At 35.4% G+C, this 17,531-nt stretch overlaps 1 protein-coding gene across 1 annotated transcript in view; it reads left to right on the top strand.

Moving 5' to 3' along the window:
• The window catches only part of ARHGAP15 (Rho GTPase activating protein 15), an 820,106-nt gene that overhangs the window by 287,356 nt on the left and 515,219 nt on the right, over window positions 1–17,531 (top strand). The gene's annotated exons all lie outside the window — the stretch shown is intronic.

Here is a 17,531-nt window from a genome sequence, read left to right as displayed (position 1 = left end):
TCAACTGATTCATTAACAAACATATAAGTGTATACTGTGTTCCAAGCACAATACTAAGTACTAGCAATGTAAAGACACAAATGAAACAATCCCTGCCCTCAGTGAGCTTACATTCTGTTAAACAAGACAGTATATGTATATACCTACATCTATGCACATATATATAGATAGATACACACATACATATGTGTATGTGTGTGGGTGGAAGTCATATACAAATTACATGCATAGATAATAAGCTTCTTCTGGAACAACTTCATTTTTCAGATAAGGGATCAGAGCATTGCAAAACGTCCTTCTAAATCTCCACTTCCCTATTTTGATTGATAATGAAGGTATTACCTTCATGCCCTGATTGTAGTGTCTAAGATACCACATTACAATGGCTGTGGATTATTACATTTTTTTTAGGCAAAGTTGAATTTTATGCCTCATAGTTAATTCATGTGAAGCAAGTTATGTAAATTCTGACAGTCATCAAAACGTGCATTATTTCTCTGAAATATTGCTCTGCTGTGATAGCCACATTATATAAAACAACTTAGTGTCTTTGTCATTTTATGTGGGTGCCTTAACTCTTTCTGAATTGTTGTTGATTTTTGAAAGAGTGGTGCTACAAATGCATTCCCCTATTTTCAACATCAGATGAAGAACTGTTATTTCGACTTTTTTAATGGAGGAGAGATAAACAGTGTTAAACTGGTGCTTCATTATAACCATAATTAGAGGTTACAGTGATTTTTGAAGTGTCATACTCATCTCAATTAATGCTTGCAACATCTTTCATGTTGCTAAAAATGATAAAGATGTCCATGTGTGTTTGTTGCAGCATCCATAGGTGTGAGAGGAATGTACTAGATCTGAATGTTTACGTGTGAGCCTTTTTTCACATGTTCTCATAAATTTAAGGCTAATCTGAATCATCTATGATTTCGAACAATTATGTCATTTCCAAGGATGATTTATGTTTTGCACATGGCCTCCCTCAGATTTCCATTTTGATCCCCTGGATCAAGTTGGGGGAACTCTTCAACCTCCACAAAGAGGTTTGCTAGACCATAGTATTCTACTAAATGCATTATGAGGCATTAGGGAGCTGAAGTGATGGAAAGAAACAGGAAAGAATGTTTTATTTCCTTTGGAATGCTATGTGAGCACACTGTTTACAAGGAATAGAGTAGAAAATCTATAATTGCTTCTTAAATAGGGACAATTGAATAGTGGTTGATCCTTTTGCTTGGTTTATACAGAGAGCAGGCTGGGATTCTATGAGAGAAATTCTGGTCTGGAAGGAATAAAGTCACTCTTTACCATTACTTTCCCAAGTCCTATCCAGAAGAATATAGTACCATGTATTAGCAGAGGAAGGATATTAGAGACATATTTTATGACTTAGGTCTTCACCCATCTCTCATTACTATTTATATTTTAGAACTATAATTTGTTTAAATCAGGAATTTTTTAAGGGAAAATCACAGCAAAGTGGTCTTTTCATCCTCTGTATCATGTAGCACAGCCTGTGATTCCATAAGAATTGATGGTAGTTGTTCAACAGATAATGAAACAATGGATTTTGATTTGTTTGTCAATTCAAGAGGCATGAAACCATTCAACAAAAATTATAATACTTGAGTCCTCAGACATCCAGATTGATTTGAGTGAAAGAACTAGGGATGTCCTGAAAGTATCAACTAATATTCAAACAAATCAATGCATCACAATCTAATTCAGAAGCTACCCAGCTGGAAGTCCATCACACTCTTCCATAAGTCTTGTTCACTTCCCATCTTCCCATCAAAATCGGTACTCCTGGAAATAAAAAAAATGCAGTTATTGGCTGGTCCTCCAGACTGAATGTTGTAATATCTAACCATGAAATATACTTATTTTATGTCACTGTTCAACGTGACAGATGACCCAATCATCTAGAGTGATGGATATGACTAAGGCATGGCCACTTTCTACCAAGATCCATAAAGTGCCTATTAATGACCACAGTTGTATTTGGATGTAGAATCCTTTCCCTTAAAGCCATTTAACATACTCTACCACTTTTTTTTTTTCATGAGGCAATTGGGGTTAAGTGACTTGCCCAGAATCACACAGCTAGTAAGTGTTGTGTGTCTGAGGTCAGATTTGAACTCAGGTCCTCCTGATTCCAGGGCCGGTGCTCTATCCACTGCACCACCTAGCTGCCCCTCTACCACTTTTTAAAGTTAAATTTGAGTAATATTTAGTGTGTGCCTACTCTGTGCAAAGCTCTGAGCTAGGTGCCACAGGTGGTAAGGGTGAATTGAAACATCATCTATGTTCTTAAGAAGCTAGCAATTCATAAGGGAATACACAAAGAATTACAGTGTGAAGTAGAGTATGCCAAGAGCTCCAAAAGATGTACACAGTAGTTATGAGGACTCAGAAATTGGAGGAGATCTACTTTACTGAGAGTGAAAATGAGGGCTTTCACTTTGGGAATAGAAGGAGATATGTTTTTTGAAGGATGAGTAGGGTTTGAGCAGGTAGGATGGAAGAATCACATTACACGTGAAAAGAACAACACAAGCAAAAACCCAAAACCTTGAAATCAAGAATTACATTTGGGAATTAATGAGTAACCTTGTTTGGCTGCAATGTGGCATACTTGTAGAAGAGCACTGGAATATAAAACTAGAAAAAATAAGTTGGGGAAATATTGCCAATGACCTTGAATGCCAGAGTTAAGAGTTACAGCTCTATCTGCTTGACAGTAGAAGCCACTGAAAGTTTTTTTTTTAAGGTTAATGGGATTAGAGAATTGTTACTATCTATCAAAATAGACTTTTATTTAAGCTTTTTGAGTTTTTAAGTTTAATATCTATGTGTGTGTTTATACAGGATGTCCCAAAATTCTTAGTGCAGTTTTGAGCTTTAATATCTTAAAGCTGCACTGGGACACACTTGGCATGAAACACTTAATACACACACACACAAACACACACACACATATATCAAGTCCTCTCTTCCTTAAAAAATGACGTGTCTGTCTTTCTCTTAACACTCCCACCTCTGCTTGACTCAGCTCAATTCTATTTTCACCACAGAGGCAGGATGTATGAAATATCCAGTGTCTACCAGTTGAAAAATGACTTGTTAGTGAGGTGGTAGTTTTGTTTTTTGCTTTTTGGTTTTTTTATGGTTGTTTGTTTTGTTTTCCTCTGGATGCATAATACATCTTTTGCTGGCTAATAATAAAGAATGGGCCTCCTCAGTCAATGGATATTCTAATCAGAGCTGTGGTAGAGAAAAAGGAACATTATCCAGGATTCAAATCTCAGCTTGGCCAGGAATGAACGTTGTGACCTGAGAGAAATTTCCTCACCTCTCTGGGTCACAGCTTTCATCACCTATACAATGAAAGTGTTGGTCTAGATGATCTCTAATTTCCCTTGCTTTGTCTTGACCTCTGATTCAGTGGGTAACCTCTTTGTGCCTCACCTTCCCTCTCTTTAAAATGATAATAGCAACCTCCCTCTCTATGTTATAGAAATCAGAAGAAAATCATAAAATAGTTGTGAAAATGACTCTTTTGAATAAAATTACTCCATAAATTCAAGATTCCACTTGAAAATTTAGATTAAATATAGATAGAATGGTATAGCCATTGTGAGTGACACTTAACAATTATCTGTTATTGAAATAAGTCTTCTGGTAATGATCCAACTCAACAAGTATTTCTTAAATGTCTTCTATGTGTCAGGTACTCTACTCTACTCTGGGGATATAGAGATAAAATGGAAAACTACCCCTTCCCTTTAGGAACTTATATGCTACTGGAAGAAATAACTATGATTATGATGATGTCATTAATGTTTATTACTACTTGAAATTAATTTCCTGCATGCTTACTAAAAAGAAAGGAGTCACTAATTAGAATTATAGTTGTGCCAATGTAAATAAATAGCATTTATTTATTTTTTAGGGTAGTCAAATTAAACAAAATCTATTTTTAATGGGACTGTATATGCAGGTGTATAATTAGAGTAATTTTTAGTATAGTTAAAAAAAACAACAACTCTTTGGTTGGGTCCCCAAAGTGTCAACCAAGAACAACTGTATTGCTCTCATTGTACTCTCTGTATGTATCCTCTGTGCAACTGTGTGGAACTTTCATGTCTTATCTTAGTCACAACTGTCTTCAAATGGATGGGATATTACACATAACTCCCAATGCTCCTATGAATATAAGAAAAAATACTTGCTTTTTAAGAAGCAACACTGATATGTTGAAAATTGGGTCATAGCTGGTTTTATATAAAAGACAAGTAAGAATCACTTAGGGGATGCTAATACATTTATTATTTTATTTTATCATTTATTTTTTTCGATTTACAAAATCATACCCTTTATGATAAGGTAGCCTCAAGGCCCGAGCATGAAATATAAAACACTTAGTTAACTGCCTCTGCTCTTTTTATGTATTTTACTGGGGTATATTAAAATATCAATTATATAGGATATCTGTATAAAATACCACTTTAAGAGTTTTTCCATTATGCCTGGAAGGTCAGATGTGAGTAGCATTTTTTTTTCCAAACTGCCATAGAAAAGGAATCCCACAAATAAAGATACTTCACAGACAACATCTTGCCTTTGGGTTTCTATGTGTGGACTTTTGGAGCTGTTACTAGAAATTTCTTGTTCAATTTTGAGTATCATAATAATAATGACAGAATGGAATGTACAGAGGGATGCTCCAAATAGCCCAGCAAAGAGAAAATGTAAAAGGAATATATGTCATGTATCCTGGAATCATTGATTTAGAGCTGGAAGAGACTTTTGAGGACATCTAGGCTGACTCATATCACAGAAGAGGACACTTGGGTGTAAAGGATCACATAACTGAGATGGAAAAGAGGTAGAAATTGACACCAAGTCTTCCTGCTTTTAAGGTCAGTGTCCTCCCTACTATACCATGCTGCTTTTTTCTAGACATTGATCAGTTTTAGTAGAACTAGATTTGGATCAGTGTTTTCTGGAGTCAGGAAATGGGTTCAGATCATGCCTCTGACACACACACAGTATCTGTGTAACCCCTGGACATTTCACTTAACTTCAGGAAACTTCCTAGGTCTTAACTAACAACTCATGGAAGAGTATTATTTTCTTGGTATGGTGAGTTCCCACTCATGGAAATCCCTCATGCTGACAAAAACCACAAATTTCCCACATTTGTGAATTTAGCATTTTTTTCCCTTAAGTGATGGTGAGTCTATTGCCTTTTCTGGATCATCAGAAATTTCTCTCTGTATGATGAAACCCTTTTTTCTTTACATTTGGAAAATAGCCACCTAATACACCTACCTGCTTGTGGTCTCTCCAGCTCCTCCTTTAAATAGCTGCCAAAGTGATCATCCAGGCCTGACCATGTCCTTTCTCTGCTCAAGAGTCTTCACCAGATCTCTATAGTTCCTAAGGAAAAAGAGGGAAGACTTCTTCACTTGACATGTAGAGCTCTCCACAGTCCTTTCCCATCCTGGGCCATCTCCAGTCATCCTGATTGTTACCTGGCCACTGGACCCAGATGGCTCTGGAGGAGAAAGTGCAGCTGGTGACTTTGCACAGCCCTTCCTCACTCAAATCCAATTCACTTGCAAGACATGTCATCATCTCCTTGATGTCATGGTCCTCTTCAAGAATGAAGGACAAACCACACAAAACCCTCCACAATCACAGCCTGCCTTTACAGAATTACTTCCATTACTTTCCTCCACACACTTTGCATTTCTGCCAAACTGGCCTATTCCTGTTTCCAGAATTTGTCATTTCATCTCCTATCTCCATTGTGCGGACTGCCCATCATATATGGAATGTAATTCCTCCCTACTTCTGCTTTTTAGAATTTTGAGCTCTCTTCAAGACCTCACTAAGGGTTACATCCAATGGGAAGCCTTTCCCAATCCCATTAGTTGTCAATACTCCCTCCTTCCTAGAATTGCCTTGTATCTAATTATCAGTCACATGTGTTATCTCCCAATAGAATTCAAGCTCCTCAAAGGACTCCTTTTTGGTTTTGCTTTATAAACCTTAGCACCAAGAACAGTGCCTCGAACATAGTATTTTTAATGAATGCTTGCTGAATTAAAATTACTTGTTTTTGTTTGTGGTATCTCAGTTATGTTGTAACTGGTCTTCAACACTCTAATTTGTAACAAAGAGGACAAAACCATATAAGCCACAATGTCTTGTGTTTCTAGTACATCCCCATCTTCTTTCATATCCAATAATAATAATAATAATAAAATATCACCTGGATTCAAAGCTCCATTCCAAATGTAAGAAAAAATGATGTTTTAAAATAAAATATCATTCTGATTTCATATATAAAGAGAAAGTCTAAGTGGCTAAAATAGTAGTGATTATAGGGCTTACTCTAGGTATCAGGTATTGGTACTTACCTGAACCCTTCTTGCTTAAATTGAATAACTTTGCTACCCAGAGAGAACTGCAAAGAATCTGGTAGAGACTCAAGTTTGAGACATGTAATTAGAGTGGTTTTATATTAAGCAACAAACTTGTGGGGGAGGATTAATGTCAGAAGATTCCTGATTCTTTTTTTAAACAGTGTCTGCATCAATGAGACTATATTAATTGCTAATCTACTTTTAGAAAACGAGCTACCCTTAAGCCCCAAAGCCTTCATCTTTCACATGACCCACTATAGAGTGCAATATAGTTTATGGTGCTTCTGTTTTGCACCTCATATTAAATGGATTTATTACTACAAAGAACCTGATATAAATAGGTTCCATGGCATGAGTTCTTTTTAGAAAGAAGACATTCATGGAAGGACCAACCCAATTGTCTATACTTTTTTTCAGCAGATGAAAATTAATGTGACCAAATTTCTAGAAAAAATGTGAATTATGAATGACATGTGACTTGGTCAGCAATAGGCAACTCAGATGAAACCCAACTATGATTAGTAGATATCTCAGGGATTTTCTTTAGACATATAGAAGTAAAGTCACTTGCCCAGGTTTGCTCAGCTAGCAAGTGTAAGATATGACATTTCGTGATAAGCCAACTTTGTTCACTACAGAGCTACCTTTAACAATAAAATAATTATGAAGTAATACCTTTGAATTTCTTTATTTGCTATAGCAGTTATTACTTGGGCCTGGTGTAAATTGTGCTGTTTCCCTTTAAAATGTCATGTTCCCTATTGGATTTATTTAAAGTTTATCTTAAAACTAGGAAGATTTTTAGAGTGACTTGGCAGATTTTTGCCAAGACATTTATCACTTTAAAGTATTTAAATGAAAGTCTACATGCACAACCAACATCTTAACATAGACCTCTACTACTTATTTATATCTGCAGCAATCTTTCAGTGAGCTTTTACTTAATGACATATCATGTTACAGTGACTCTTTGAAGACATTTCTAGTAGACACTTTCTTTATAATATAGTTTTCTTCAAAACACTCATAGGGTTTTGGCATTAAATTGGGTACAAATTCAAGTTCTCTGTAATAATTATGAAAGATGATTTTTAAAGACAATTCTTTTATTTTGAGAGGAAGCACAGATTATTTAAGCACAGATGTCCTTTGCTATATATAGTGACAATGAAAATCAACTTGACCGAACGGATAAAGAGGTGACCTAGAGTCAGAAAGACTTAGGTCCAATCTTACTTCTACCTTATATTAGCTGGTGACACTGAATAAATCACTTAACCTCTCAATGCCTAAGACTTATAATCTTAGAGACTGATTAGCTCTCTAAGACCATAAAATGCAGAGAATTGCAATTGAAGGAAGCAGTTTGCTCATCCAGGTATTCCCTACATTAGTGAATTTGCAGATCCAGTTCCAATTACTATACAGTGACTGCTTATCGTCTTAGATTTTATGATGAATCATCAAAATTTATAAGATCTACCATTAGACTGTGAGCCCCTTGAGAGTAGGAGTGGTTCTTGGTCTATCTTCTTTAATCTATAACACTCAGCACAGTGTTTGGCACACAGTAGGTTCTTAACAAATGCTTTTTGACTTGGCTGACTAAAAGTTTGCTGCCAATTGTTACTAGATTTGTTTTAAAATTCCTATGTAAAAGAGAGTGATTTTTGAAAGCTCCCATGAGTAATCTCTAGGGCACCGTCCAGCTTTAAAAATTAATGTCTCTATTTCTTCTACTTGCGTTCCTTGTTATGATTCAGGTGTTGAAATGAAATCATTCATTCGAAATGTATAGGATTTATAAATGGTATAACAATAAGGGTAATGAGGATATAATTTTCTGCACAAAATACTCAAAACCTCATGGAATGAAAAATTTTCAAAATTTAGAGATCTAACAAAAGAAATAGCTGATATGTAGGAATAGGATGAGATATGTATCATCTCAGTCATTGGATCTGCTACTGGAATAGTCCTAAAGATGATTTCAGTGATTGTCCAGAAAATGAGCTGGCATCCCAATGCTTTCAATTTCAGAAAAAAAGTTACTTTTTTTCACTTATACAATAGCCTACAGAACTCTCAATAGGAAATAATAGTGACTTGTCCCAGACCCACTTCTATTTGAACTTCATAGAAAAAAAAACTGAAGAATGAAATGAGTAATAAAAAGGAAAATACCACTACCACATTGATTAATTAAAAAAATATTTTACTTTGCCAAATGCTTTTATAAAATTTGTCTCATTTTGTCTTCAAAAAACTTCATGAGGAAATTAGTAATGACTATTATTTTCATTTAGTGATGAATAAACTGAGGTATGGGTGAAGTTTATTGCCTGCTATCTCACCATGACTAGTTAGCTCTGTGGGGTGATCAGAGAAGACTAGCACCCCCGGCGTGAGCACTTACCAAGTCCTTTTTAGGGTTGCTTCTTTACCTTTGGTTTCCATTTTTCACCCAATTTTCATCTGTGGCCTCAAGAAGCTATAGCATGTATCATGGCCACACCCCATTAAAACTAGCTTAGCAGACAGGTTCAACCAGTTTGAGGGTAATTTAAGGACCTTAAACCTGTCAGTGAATTAGGGGTAAGTCTACCTCAAGCATGTGAAGACTTTCCTCAGCAGATGATTGGAACAGAATAATTTATTCCAATGGCCTCATGGCAGCTGAAGCAGGAGCTATGGAGTGCTTAAAGCTTAGTCAGACATCGAAGACACCAAGGTTATCCACTGCATCCAGGGCCATTGCCAGTCATCCTGACTTTTATCTTGCCACTAGACTTCAATAACTCTGGATGAGAGAGTGAGGCTGACACCTTTTCCTCACTAAGATCCAATTCACGTCAAGAAATCTTCCTGTGATATCACTGGTTCTCTTTGAAAAGGAAGGACAAACAATGAAAAGAATAACAACAGTTATTATCAGTCAGTACACAGAAAACAATTTGGTTCATATGCTACTTGAAAAGTTTAGGGGTGTTACATTGTGTAAGAAATTTGAGGAGGATAGAATATTTTCTTTTTGACATTTCCAGATTGCTACTATCATCAATCAACAAAGGAAAAAAAAACTTTAAATGATAGAATCAACCTAAGTTATATTAAAAAAAATTAACATGAACAACATTGGTCACAAAGTTATCATACTGTCAAATAAACTAATAGGCCAATGAGATAATAATAATAGTAATAATAGTAACAATATACAATTATATGGTACTAGAATATTTGCAAAATGCTTTATATTCATTATCTGATTTAGGTTTCTTAACAACCTTGTAAGTTGGTTACTACAGGCACCTTTCTCCCCATTTTACAGTTAGGAACCTTGAGGTTCATAGAGAATTAAAGTAACTTGCCCAAGATCACATGGCTAGCAAGTGTCAGAAACAGGATTTGCACTCAGGTCTCCCTGACTCAAGTCCAGCACTCTCCCTGCTATGCCTTGATTCTTCTTATAGTATTTAGACCTGAAAGGGACATTAGGTAGCATAGACCTCTACCCCTTCATTTTACAGATAAGAGAAGCCAGGCTCTGAGAGCCTGAATACAAAGTCAGGGTTTGACCCTCTCCATACCAGGCCACTAGAAACAATTTCTAATTTAACTTCCTCCTTCCTATAGGGCAAAATATGTAGATTATTCTGTAGGTTTCTAGGTCGATGTGCTATTCCCTTTCCGGTGAGGGAAACCTGTATCTAGACTACATTGATTGTGAAGAAGTGTTTTGCATTGATGTAGCATTTGTCTTTGGAGGCTCTCACACGGTTGTTCATTCCAATATATTACTTCAGCAGAATAAATGGAGAACCTAAGGCTCTGTAGGGATTAAGTGAAGTGGGAAATAGAATCTCGATACATTGCCTATCAGGCCCAAACTTTTAACTAATAAACAAAACCATCACTCCATTTCACTGATGGCTAATACCTGGATCTCAAAATACGGATATCACACTTCAATTTCATGATTTCTTTCTAGTTTCACAACCCTATTAACTGAATGGGAAGGTTAAAAAAAATGGAAGCAATTCTAGAATACATTGGAAGTATATCTAATGTGTCTCAAACTTATGAATTAGGAGCCTTTAGTAGAGTAAAATTTCCTTCAGTAATTATTGCTTATATTTCAAAAATAACAGTATTGCAATGTTTAGAATTTTATGTGTCAGGCCCTGCCCCTTTCAGTTGCTGACATATGGTAATATTACATTCAGTACCTTTCACATGTTAGAATTGCAATTTAGTTTTAGAACAAAGGTTAGGTGGAATAATCCAAAACTAAAGTTCTAAAGAGCCAAAAGTGTTGCGGTTGCCTCTGTCCAGGCCAATATTTTTCTACATACACACACACACACACACACACACACACACACATACACACACACACACATATACACAAGCACACATACACATACACAATCTCATTTATGCTGGGCTGTGTAAAATATTCCAACCCATTTAATGACCCTCAGGCCTGCTTTCTGATCAATGGTGCCATAACAGGAATTATAATTATCCTAGGTTCATAAAACAAGCTTGTCGTATGATTCTGGATGTCTTCATCCTCCAAGATTGCGTTGGAGTGCCTTGGAAGGTCCCATAACAGACACAGGCTACAGATGTTGAGACTCACCATGCCAAGGAGCCACCTTTACCTCAATCCTGTTGCCTGTGCAATGCACTGATAGCAGCTCTGTTTGTGCAAACAAGTGTCTGGTGAAAAGCAATGATGTGCATCACATGAAAATACTTCTCTGCACATTAACAGTGGTATGGGTCTGGCTGGGGAAGTGTGTGCACACACAGTAGTGATTCAGTACTGCTGGCTTAGCTAGCAAACAAAATATGGCTCAAGTGGTTTAACAATCCTAGAAACTGAAGGCACCAGTTTAATGAGGTCTCCTCTGCTTGAAATTAAAGTACAAGGAGTTTTACTGAGAACAGTATTCAATAACAAAATATTAAATGATAAACACAGATTGCTTAAAATCAGACGGGCCATTTTAAGAAAAGCATTTTAGCTCATCATGATATGTAGCACCTTATTTAAATTAGGAGGTGTTAATTCGTAGCTTGAATAATATATTAATATAATATGTAAAGTGAATGGCATTGTTAATCACAGTCGCGCCTGGAACGACTTTGCTTCTGTGCACTGAATGTTAATTTTGCAAAACATTAATTTCAAAGATTTTGCAGCAGTGCTTTTGTAATTAAATATTAATGTCACATGTTATTGCAGTAGCATGTTTATGAAAGCCGGCAACACTTCAAGTCAACTCATTTGTTTTTATATTTATTCTTGTACATCTGCAATCCCTTCCATTTCACAATTTCAAAGTGAAGGCCATTTTGAATAGTCAATATGTGAACATTTTTCATTGTAAGCGTTTTTTAACATCCAACAGGGTAAATATTTAATGTTGTGTTTTTAGCTGGTATAATTTTTCAGAAAATTGGCTATAACTTTTAACAACTCAAAGGTACCTAAACTGTCTACATTTTTGGCTTAAGTGATCTGAAAATAATGTAGCAATAAATGTGATGAAGCTGTGTAAAAATATTTAAAAATTAGAAGCCTCTATATGAAAGTTGGAGTTCCCAAACTGCAATTCTGTACACAAGTGATTTCCAAGAGTCTATTTCCTGACTTTTTCTATTGTGGCATTACGTTAAGGCATGTCACTTTTAAAGGAATGGAATTGACTTTTGATTAACTTTTTTTCAAGTTCCATAATTAGAAATTGGAGAGAAGAGTCATTCCCCTTTAGGGGTGTTCCTTATATGTTTTCCAGTTTATGTCAAGTGCAAAAATGAATCTGTTTCATGTCTGCCTATCAGAGTTCAAGTGTACATAGGATATATGCCATTGTATTGGTTTCTCATGACTATTTTGACCAAATTACTACATCTGGTGATCTTGCCTATGGCACTCCCAACCTGTGAATTACATTAAAGTAATTTCCATTTTTGCTTGTTGACAACCAGAAACCCACTTGAGGTCTTACATTTTAAAGCTTTCATTTCTCCCTTTCATTAAAGCATTCTGTTGCAAGTGTATCAGTAAAGTGAGACATTTTTGAATTATAAAGTAAGTTATTTATGCTACCAAGGAAAAAAAAATCAACATATACAGGAAAAATCAAGATGCATTGTGTTTGGTTATGGGCACATTTAATGGTTAAAAATTATATCTGCACCTGATGTTGCATGTTAACAACTAATGCCATTTGACAGTGATGAAATTAAAGGATGAAGAAGAGATACAAACTACATTTTACAAGCATGATGGGTCTCCAACAATGCCATTTAAATATTATTTGTCACTATTTAAAATGAACCTTTCCCCTTTAAGCTATGCCATTATGCTCATTTGTCCTGTCACCGCTGACAGGCTATATGACTCACACACAAAAATGGTCATTAGGTACTGCATCTTCATCTTATTTAAAAAAAAAAAAAGAAAGAAAGCATTCTGATGCCTCTAAAAGCCTGTAATTATTTTCATCCGAAGAGATAGTGTTGCTTGGAAGGTAATTTAATAACCTTTTGCATGTACCTGGGGAATGCCTCTCAAGGGAACCAAGGTGCCGACATGCCATTCAGTCGTCAAAACATGACCTTTAATGGTTGCTTGGAGAGAAGTTAGCCTGGAATGTTGTACACAGAGCGATGCTAATTCTGCTTTCTAATATATGCAAAATTTAGTTCTTGAGCAATGATCTTTGTAAGATGAATTAATATAGGTACTGCTCCAGGAAACAAAAGAAATTGCAATGTGAGATCTTCCTTCTCTCCTTCCCCCCTTCCATGATTTTTTTTTACTTCAGTTTGAAGCAACTAACAACCTGCATGATTTGTATAAAAATAGTGTTAAATACCACAGAAGTCTTTAGCATTTCCCCTATTTCCCCTTTAAGTCTGATGATGAACAGGACTCCATCTCCTACCAAAATGTTGAATAGAATGAGAAGGATTTATCTGAGAAGTTAATTCCCCAGAATAAGGCATCATCCCCCAACTGCATGAAACAGTAAAATAAAAGCCTACCTTATACGAACCTCTCTTTGTATCATAACACAGACTATGTGGCTTGGTGAAATTACTAATGCATTTACTGGGTTAATAAAATCTGCATGGATTTTCATGTTGAAATACTGTGTGGTTAGCACCTAAATATATTAAATGATACACAGACTGTGTCCTGTGACATCAAGGTCCAGAAACTCCTTATTTTGGTCCTCTGATATTAGATCCCACCCTAGTTACAAATGCTGGGATTTCAACTCCTACCCCTGACATGCCATCCGTCAATTTATTAGCACGCTGGTGCAGTAAGCCACTGAACAGGCTATATCAATTCGTTTAGTTTTTTTTTTCTTTAAAATGTCCGTAATCCTCAGCTCTGCTCTCTCAACCGGTCAGCATTAAAGATTTATGTTGCACTTTTTTTTTCATTGCCACACCTGAATATGGATTACTTAAATGGGCTGTAAATAATTCATATCTGGGAATAAGTTTCCATTACTGACCAATGTTGTAATTTAATATACTGTATTATGGGTTATACAATTTTAGATTGTTTTGTGTGTGCATTCAGCAGTCAGGCAGACAACAGTTTAAGTAAAAAAAAGGGTGAGATGTTTGTTCAGCTTATTTCCATGTTCACTGTGTGTGCTCAAATCAGCAACAGGACTGAAGACAGCAAAAAGCAAATCTCAACTGCATATTTCTCTGCTGTTTATGAAAATAAAAGGCTTGACCTGAAACAAAATGCAGAAAATTGAATATATTAGGGGAAATCATATCAGTTTTATATGCAGTGAACAAATAGCAAGGTTTTAATGTACATGGCCAACAGTCTTTTAGTTCTTCTAGAGCTAAGAAATAGTCCTGATTTGTGAACCAGGAAGGTTAACTTTCTTGTGCAATGCTTGATTATTCTATGCATAAAATGTCCATAAAAATACAGTCTGTTTGACAGTCCGGTTTTGAATGAGGCTACTGGATCAAATGTGCAAATTGTTAAAGTAAAAGCTATCTTTATAACATGGACAAGTGTTTACTCTGAAAAGAGGTTTAAACAATTTAAGATTAAGTTGCATATAGTAAAAAAAATTAATAATAGATTAATACATGAAAATCTATGAAGACACATAAGATAATGATTTAAAAAGGAATAATTTAAAAAGATGAATTAAAAAGTCGAATCAGAAAAGAAGGCCAACATAAACTAGGGAAAAACATGCTGTGAATAAAGTCTGTTAGATCTTGAAATAGGAGAACTGCTAAATAATGCATAGTTTTATTTTTCTATAATTTGCATAAACCTTAAGAGAGTATTTATTTGTGTAAAACTTGATGTATCGAGTAAGGAGAATGAAAAAATGGCATTCATTTTGTTTTCATTTTGGTATTTAGGAAAAATATTCTGTTACATATGGACTACTTAGACCTAATCATCTGACTGAATGTGATGTGTTTCTTGAGCCAGGTTGGAAAGGGCTGGATTGAGAACAGTGCCCTGGTCTTGCTGCAGGCTATGCAGGTTGGCCCAAACTCTGCTGGGGAGCAGATGGTGAGCCAATGCTTGTAGTCACACTTACCTTCCTTGCTAAATCCATAATCCCTCACTGGACACGGAGCCAAGGCAGGCTTTGGAGGCAGAAAGGAGGTTACAATCTGGACTTGGGTAGTGACTGCCAGAACTAGGAAAACAGCTCAGAAATTTCAAATGCTTAACAAGTTATCGGTCTTGTCCCTAAGCCAGTGCAGCATTTTTAAAAGTAATTAAGACATGATTGAAAATGTGTATGCCATCTAAATACAAAAATCTTCAAAAATCATCAAAACCAATAATTACAAGCCACATTTAATATGCCACTACACAGGAAGAAAGACTTTAAAATGAATTTGCTTTTTTTTTTTGGTTAAATTGTAGGATAGTATATAAAGTTTAAAAAGAGAAAGGGCTGGCATTCATATTATAGTCAAGGAAGGACATGATATTCATTTTAAGAGACTATAGTATAGTACATAATGTATTATATATGTATGTACAGAAATGTCCAGTAGGAAAAATGTATATTTATTAGACAGTCCTTCAGAATGTTATATATATTATTTTTATCATTATATACACATACACAAATATATATATATATGTACATACATATGGAGAGAGAGCATTCATGTTATATATGTGTGTTTATAAGTGCAAATGGGGTTAATCAGCAACACAGATACTAGAAATAAAATAAAAAATATTGAATGGACAGTCAAATTACAATAAACTATAATAAAAGGGGAAAAGGACAGTGCCATCTGTTTAATATAAAAATCTAATAAAAATGCCTACCTATCACTTCAACTCGAGCCACCAAATAATATATACAAAGTAAAATATATATAAGATATTAGCATATTCTATTACCAGGAGAAGTATTTAAACGATACTGTCTTACCTAGATACTAATGTGTTCAGGATAATAGTTAACCACCTACATTTTTTTTTTACCAAAAAAAATTTATAGGAGCACATTTTGTGTCCACAGTAGTTTGGCAGTGTAGTCTAATTTTCACCACTAACTTTTTTGTAACCTGAGTCATCTTGGCAATTTTTTTTTCTGAAATGATGATGATGATGATGATGATGATGATGATAGCAACTAAAATTTGCAAAGTACTTTCAAGTTTGCAAAGCGCTTTATGTATGTAGCTCATTTGATCCTCACAACAATCCTGTGAGATAGGTGCTGTTATTATCTCTGTTTTCAGATATTAGGAAACTAAGGCTTAGAAAAATTAAATGACTTGTCTGGGGTCACAGGGTCAGTAAGTGTCTGGGGCAGGACTTGAATTTGAGTCTCCATGACCCTCAAGTCCATTTGCTACTATGCCACCCAGCTACATTATGATTTGTCTCATTTAAAACATTGTTCCTGGGCTCTTGTGTTTGTTTTCTATGGGGTGATAGCCCGCTTGACCCTATATCCATCCTAACTTCCTTCTGTCTTAATCTTCTTGGTCAAGAAGCTTAGGAAATTCATTAGTTCTCTTTCAATACATGTGCTGAAATTTTTACTTCTTCAGCTAGAACCTATGTGTGTTTTGACTATTTTCACATCTCCAATATTACTTCTTTGATAATATCTCACAAAAGTAGTCTGTATAGTGTGTGGTGGGAACATTGGGGAATTTGGAATCAAAAGGACTGCCTTTAAATGCCGGCTTTGCTACTAACTTACTTTTGTTGCCATAATCAAATAACTTAATCTTCCTAGGACTGTTCCCTCATTTGTAAAATGAGGGGGTTGGACCAGATAATGTCCAAATGCTCTTTCTTATTCTAACCTGTACAAGCCTATGAATAATTGCCATCCTGAAAACAAATATACATGCAACTCATTTCAGTAATATTCCCCTCTTCCTTTCCTTGTACTGTACTGCCAACACCAATTCCTGACAATACCTTTCCCCTCAGGTACAAAAATTTCCTATCAGGGTTATCTGTCCATAACTTATTCTATAATAGAGAATCTCAAGTGGGTTTCACAGTAAAGTTTGGGAGAACTATCTTTAAATGTAAATTATAAGTACATGAATTTGGTGAAAGACATTTAATAATTATCATTTGATGTAGTGGTATGCATATATATCTTTCTTTAATTTGTTCTCACCTATATGAAGAGGGAATATGTTATTGGACAGAGGGGTCAAACATACTATATAACCTTCCTAAGTATGACCCAAATCAGATTAAATGTAATTGGAAAATATTTGTCAAAATAAAAATACAATAAAACATAGATAACATTACATTTTAGAATTCACTTAGTATGTGGACTGCAAGGATCCTTATGTATGGATTAATGGCCTCCATTTCTATTTGACATAGAGGATAGAGAGCCGACCTCAAGCCATGAGGACCTGGGCTCAAGGTCCACCTTTGACACTTGTTGACTATTTGACCCTGGCACCTAACTCCTCAATGCTCTAACTGTCTAAGACTAGAAGTCACAGAGAAGATGCTAGCCTGAATTTTCAGAGGGAGAGTCTTCACTTGGTAGCTTGTCCTAGGAATGA

Source organism: Vombatus ursinus, unplaced genomic scaffold, assembly GCF_900497805.2.
Source record: "Vombatus ursinus unplaced genomic scaffold, bare-nosed wombat genome assembly UNPS02014816.1, whole genome shotgun sequence".
Taxonomy (NCBI): domain Eukaryota; kingdom Metazoa; phylum Chordata; class Mammalia; order Diprotodontia; family Vombatidae; genus Vombatus; species Vombatus ursinus.
This window is presented reverse-complemented; position numbering and strand designations above follow the sequence as displayed.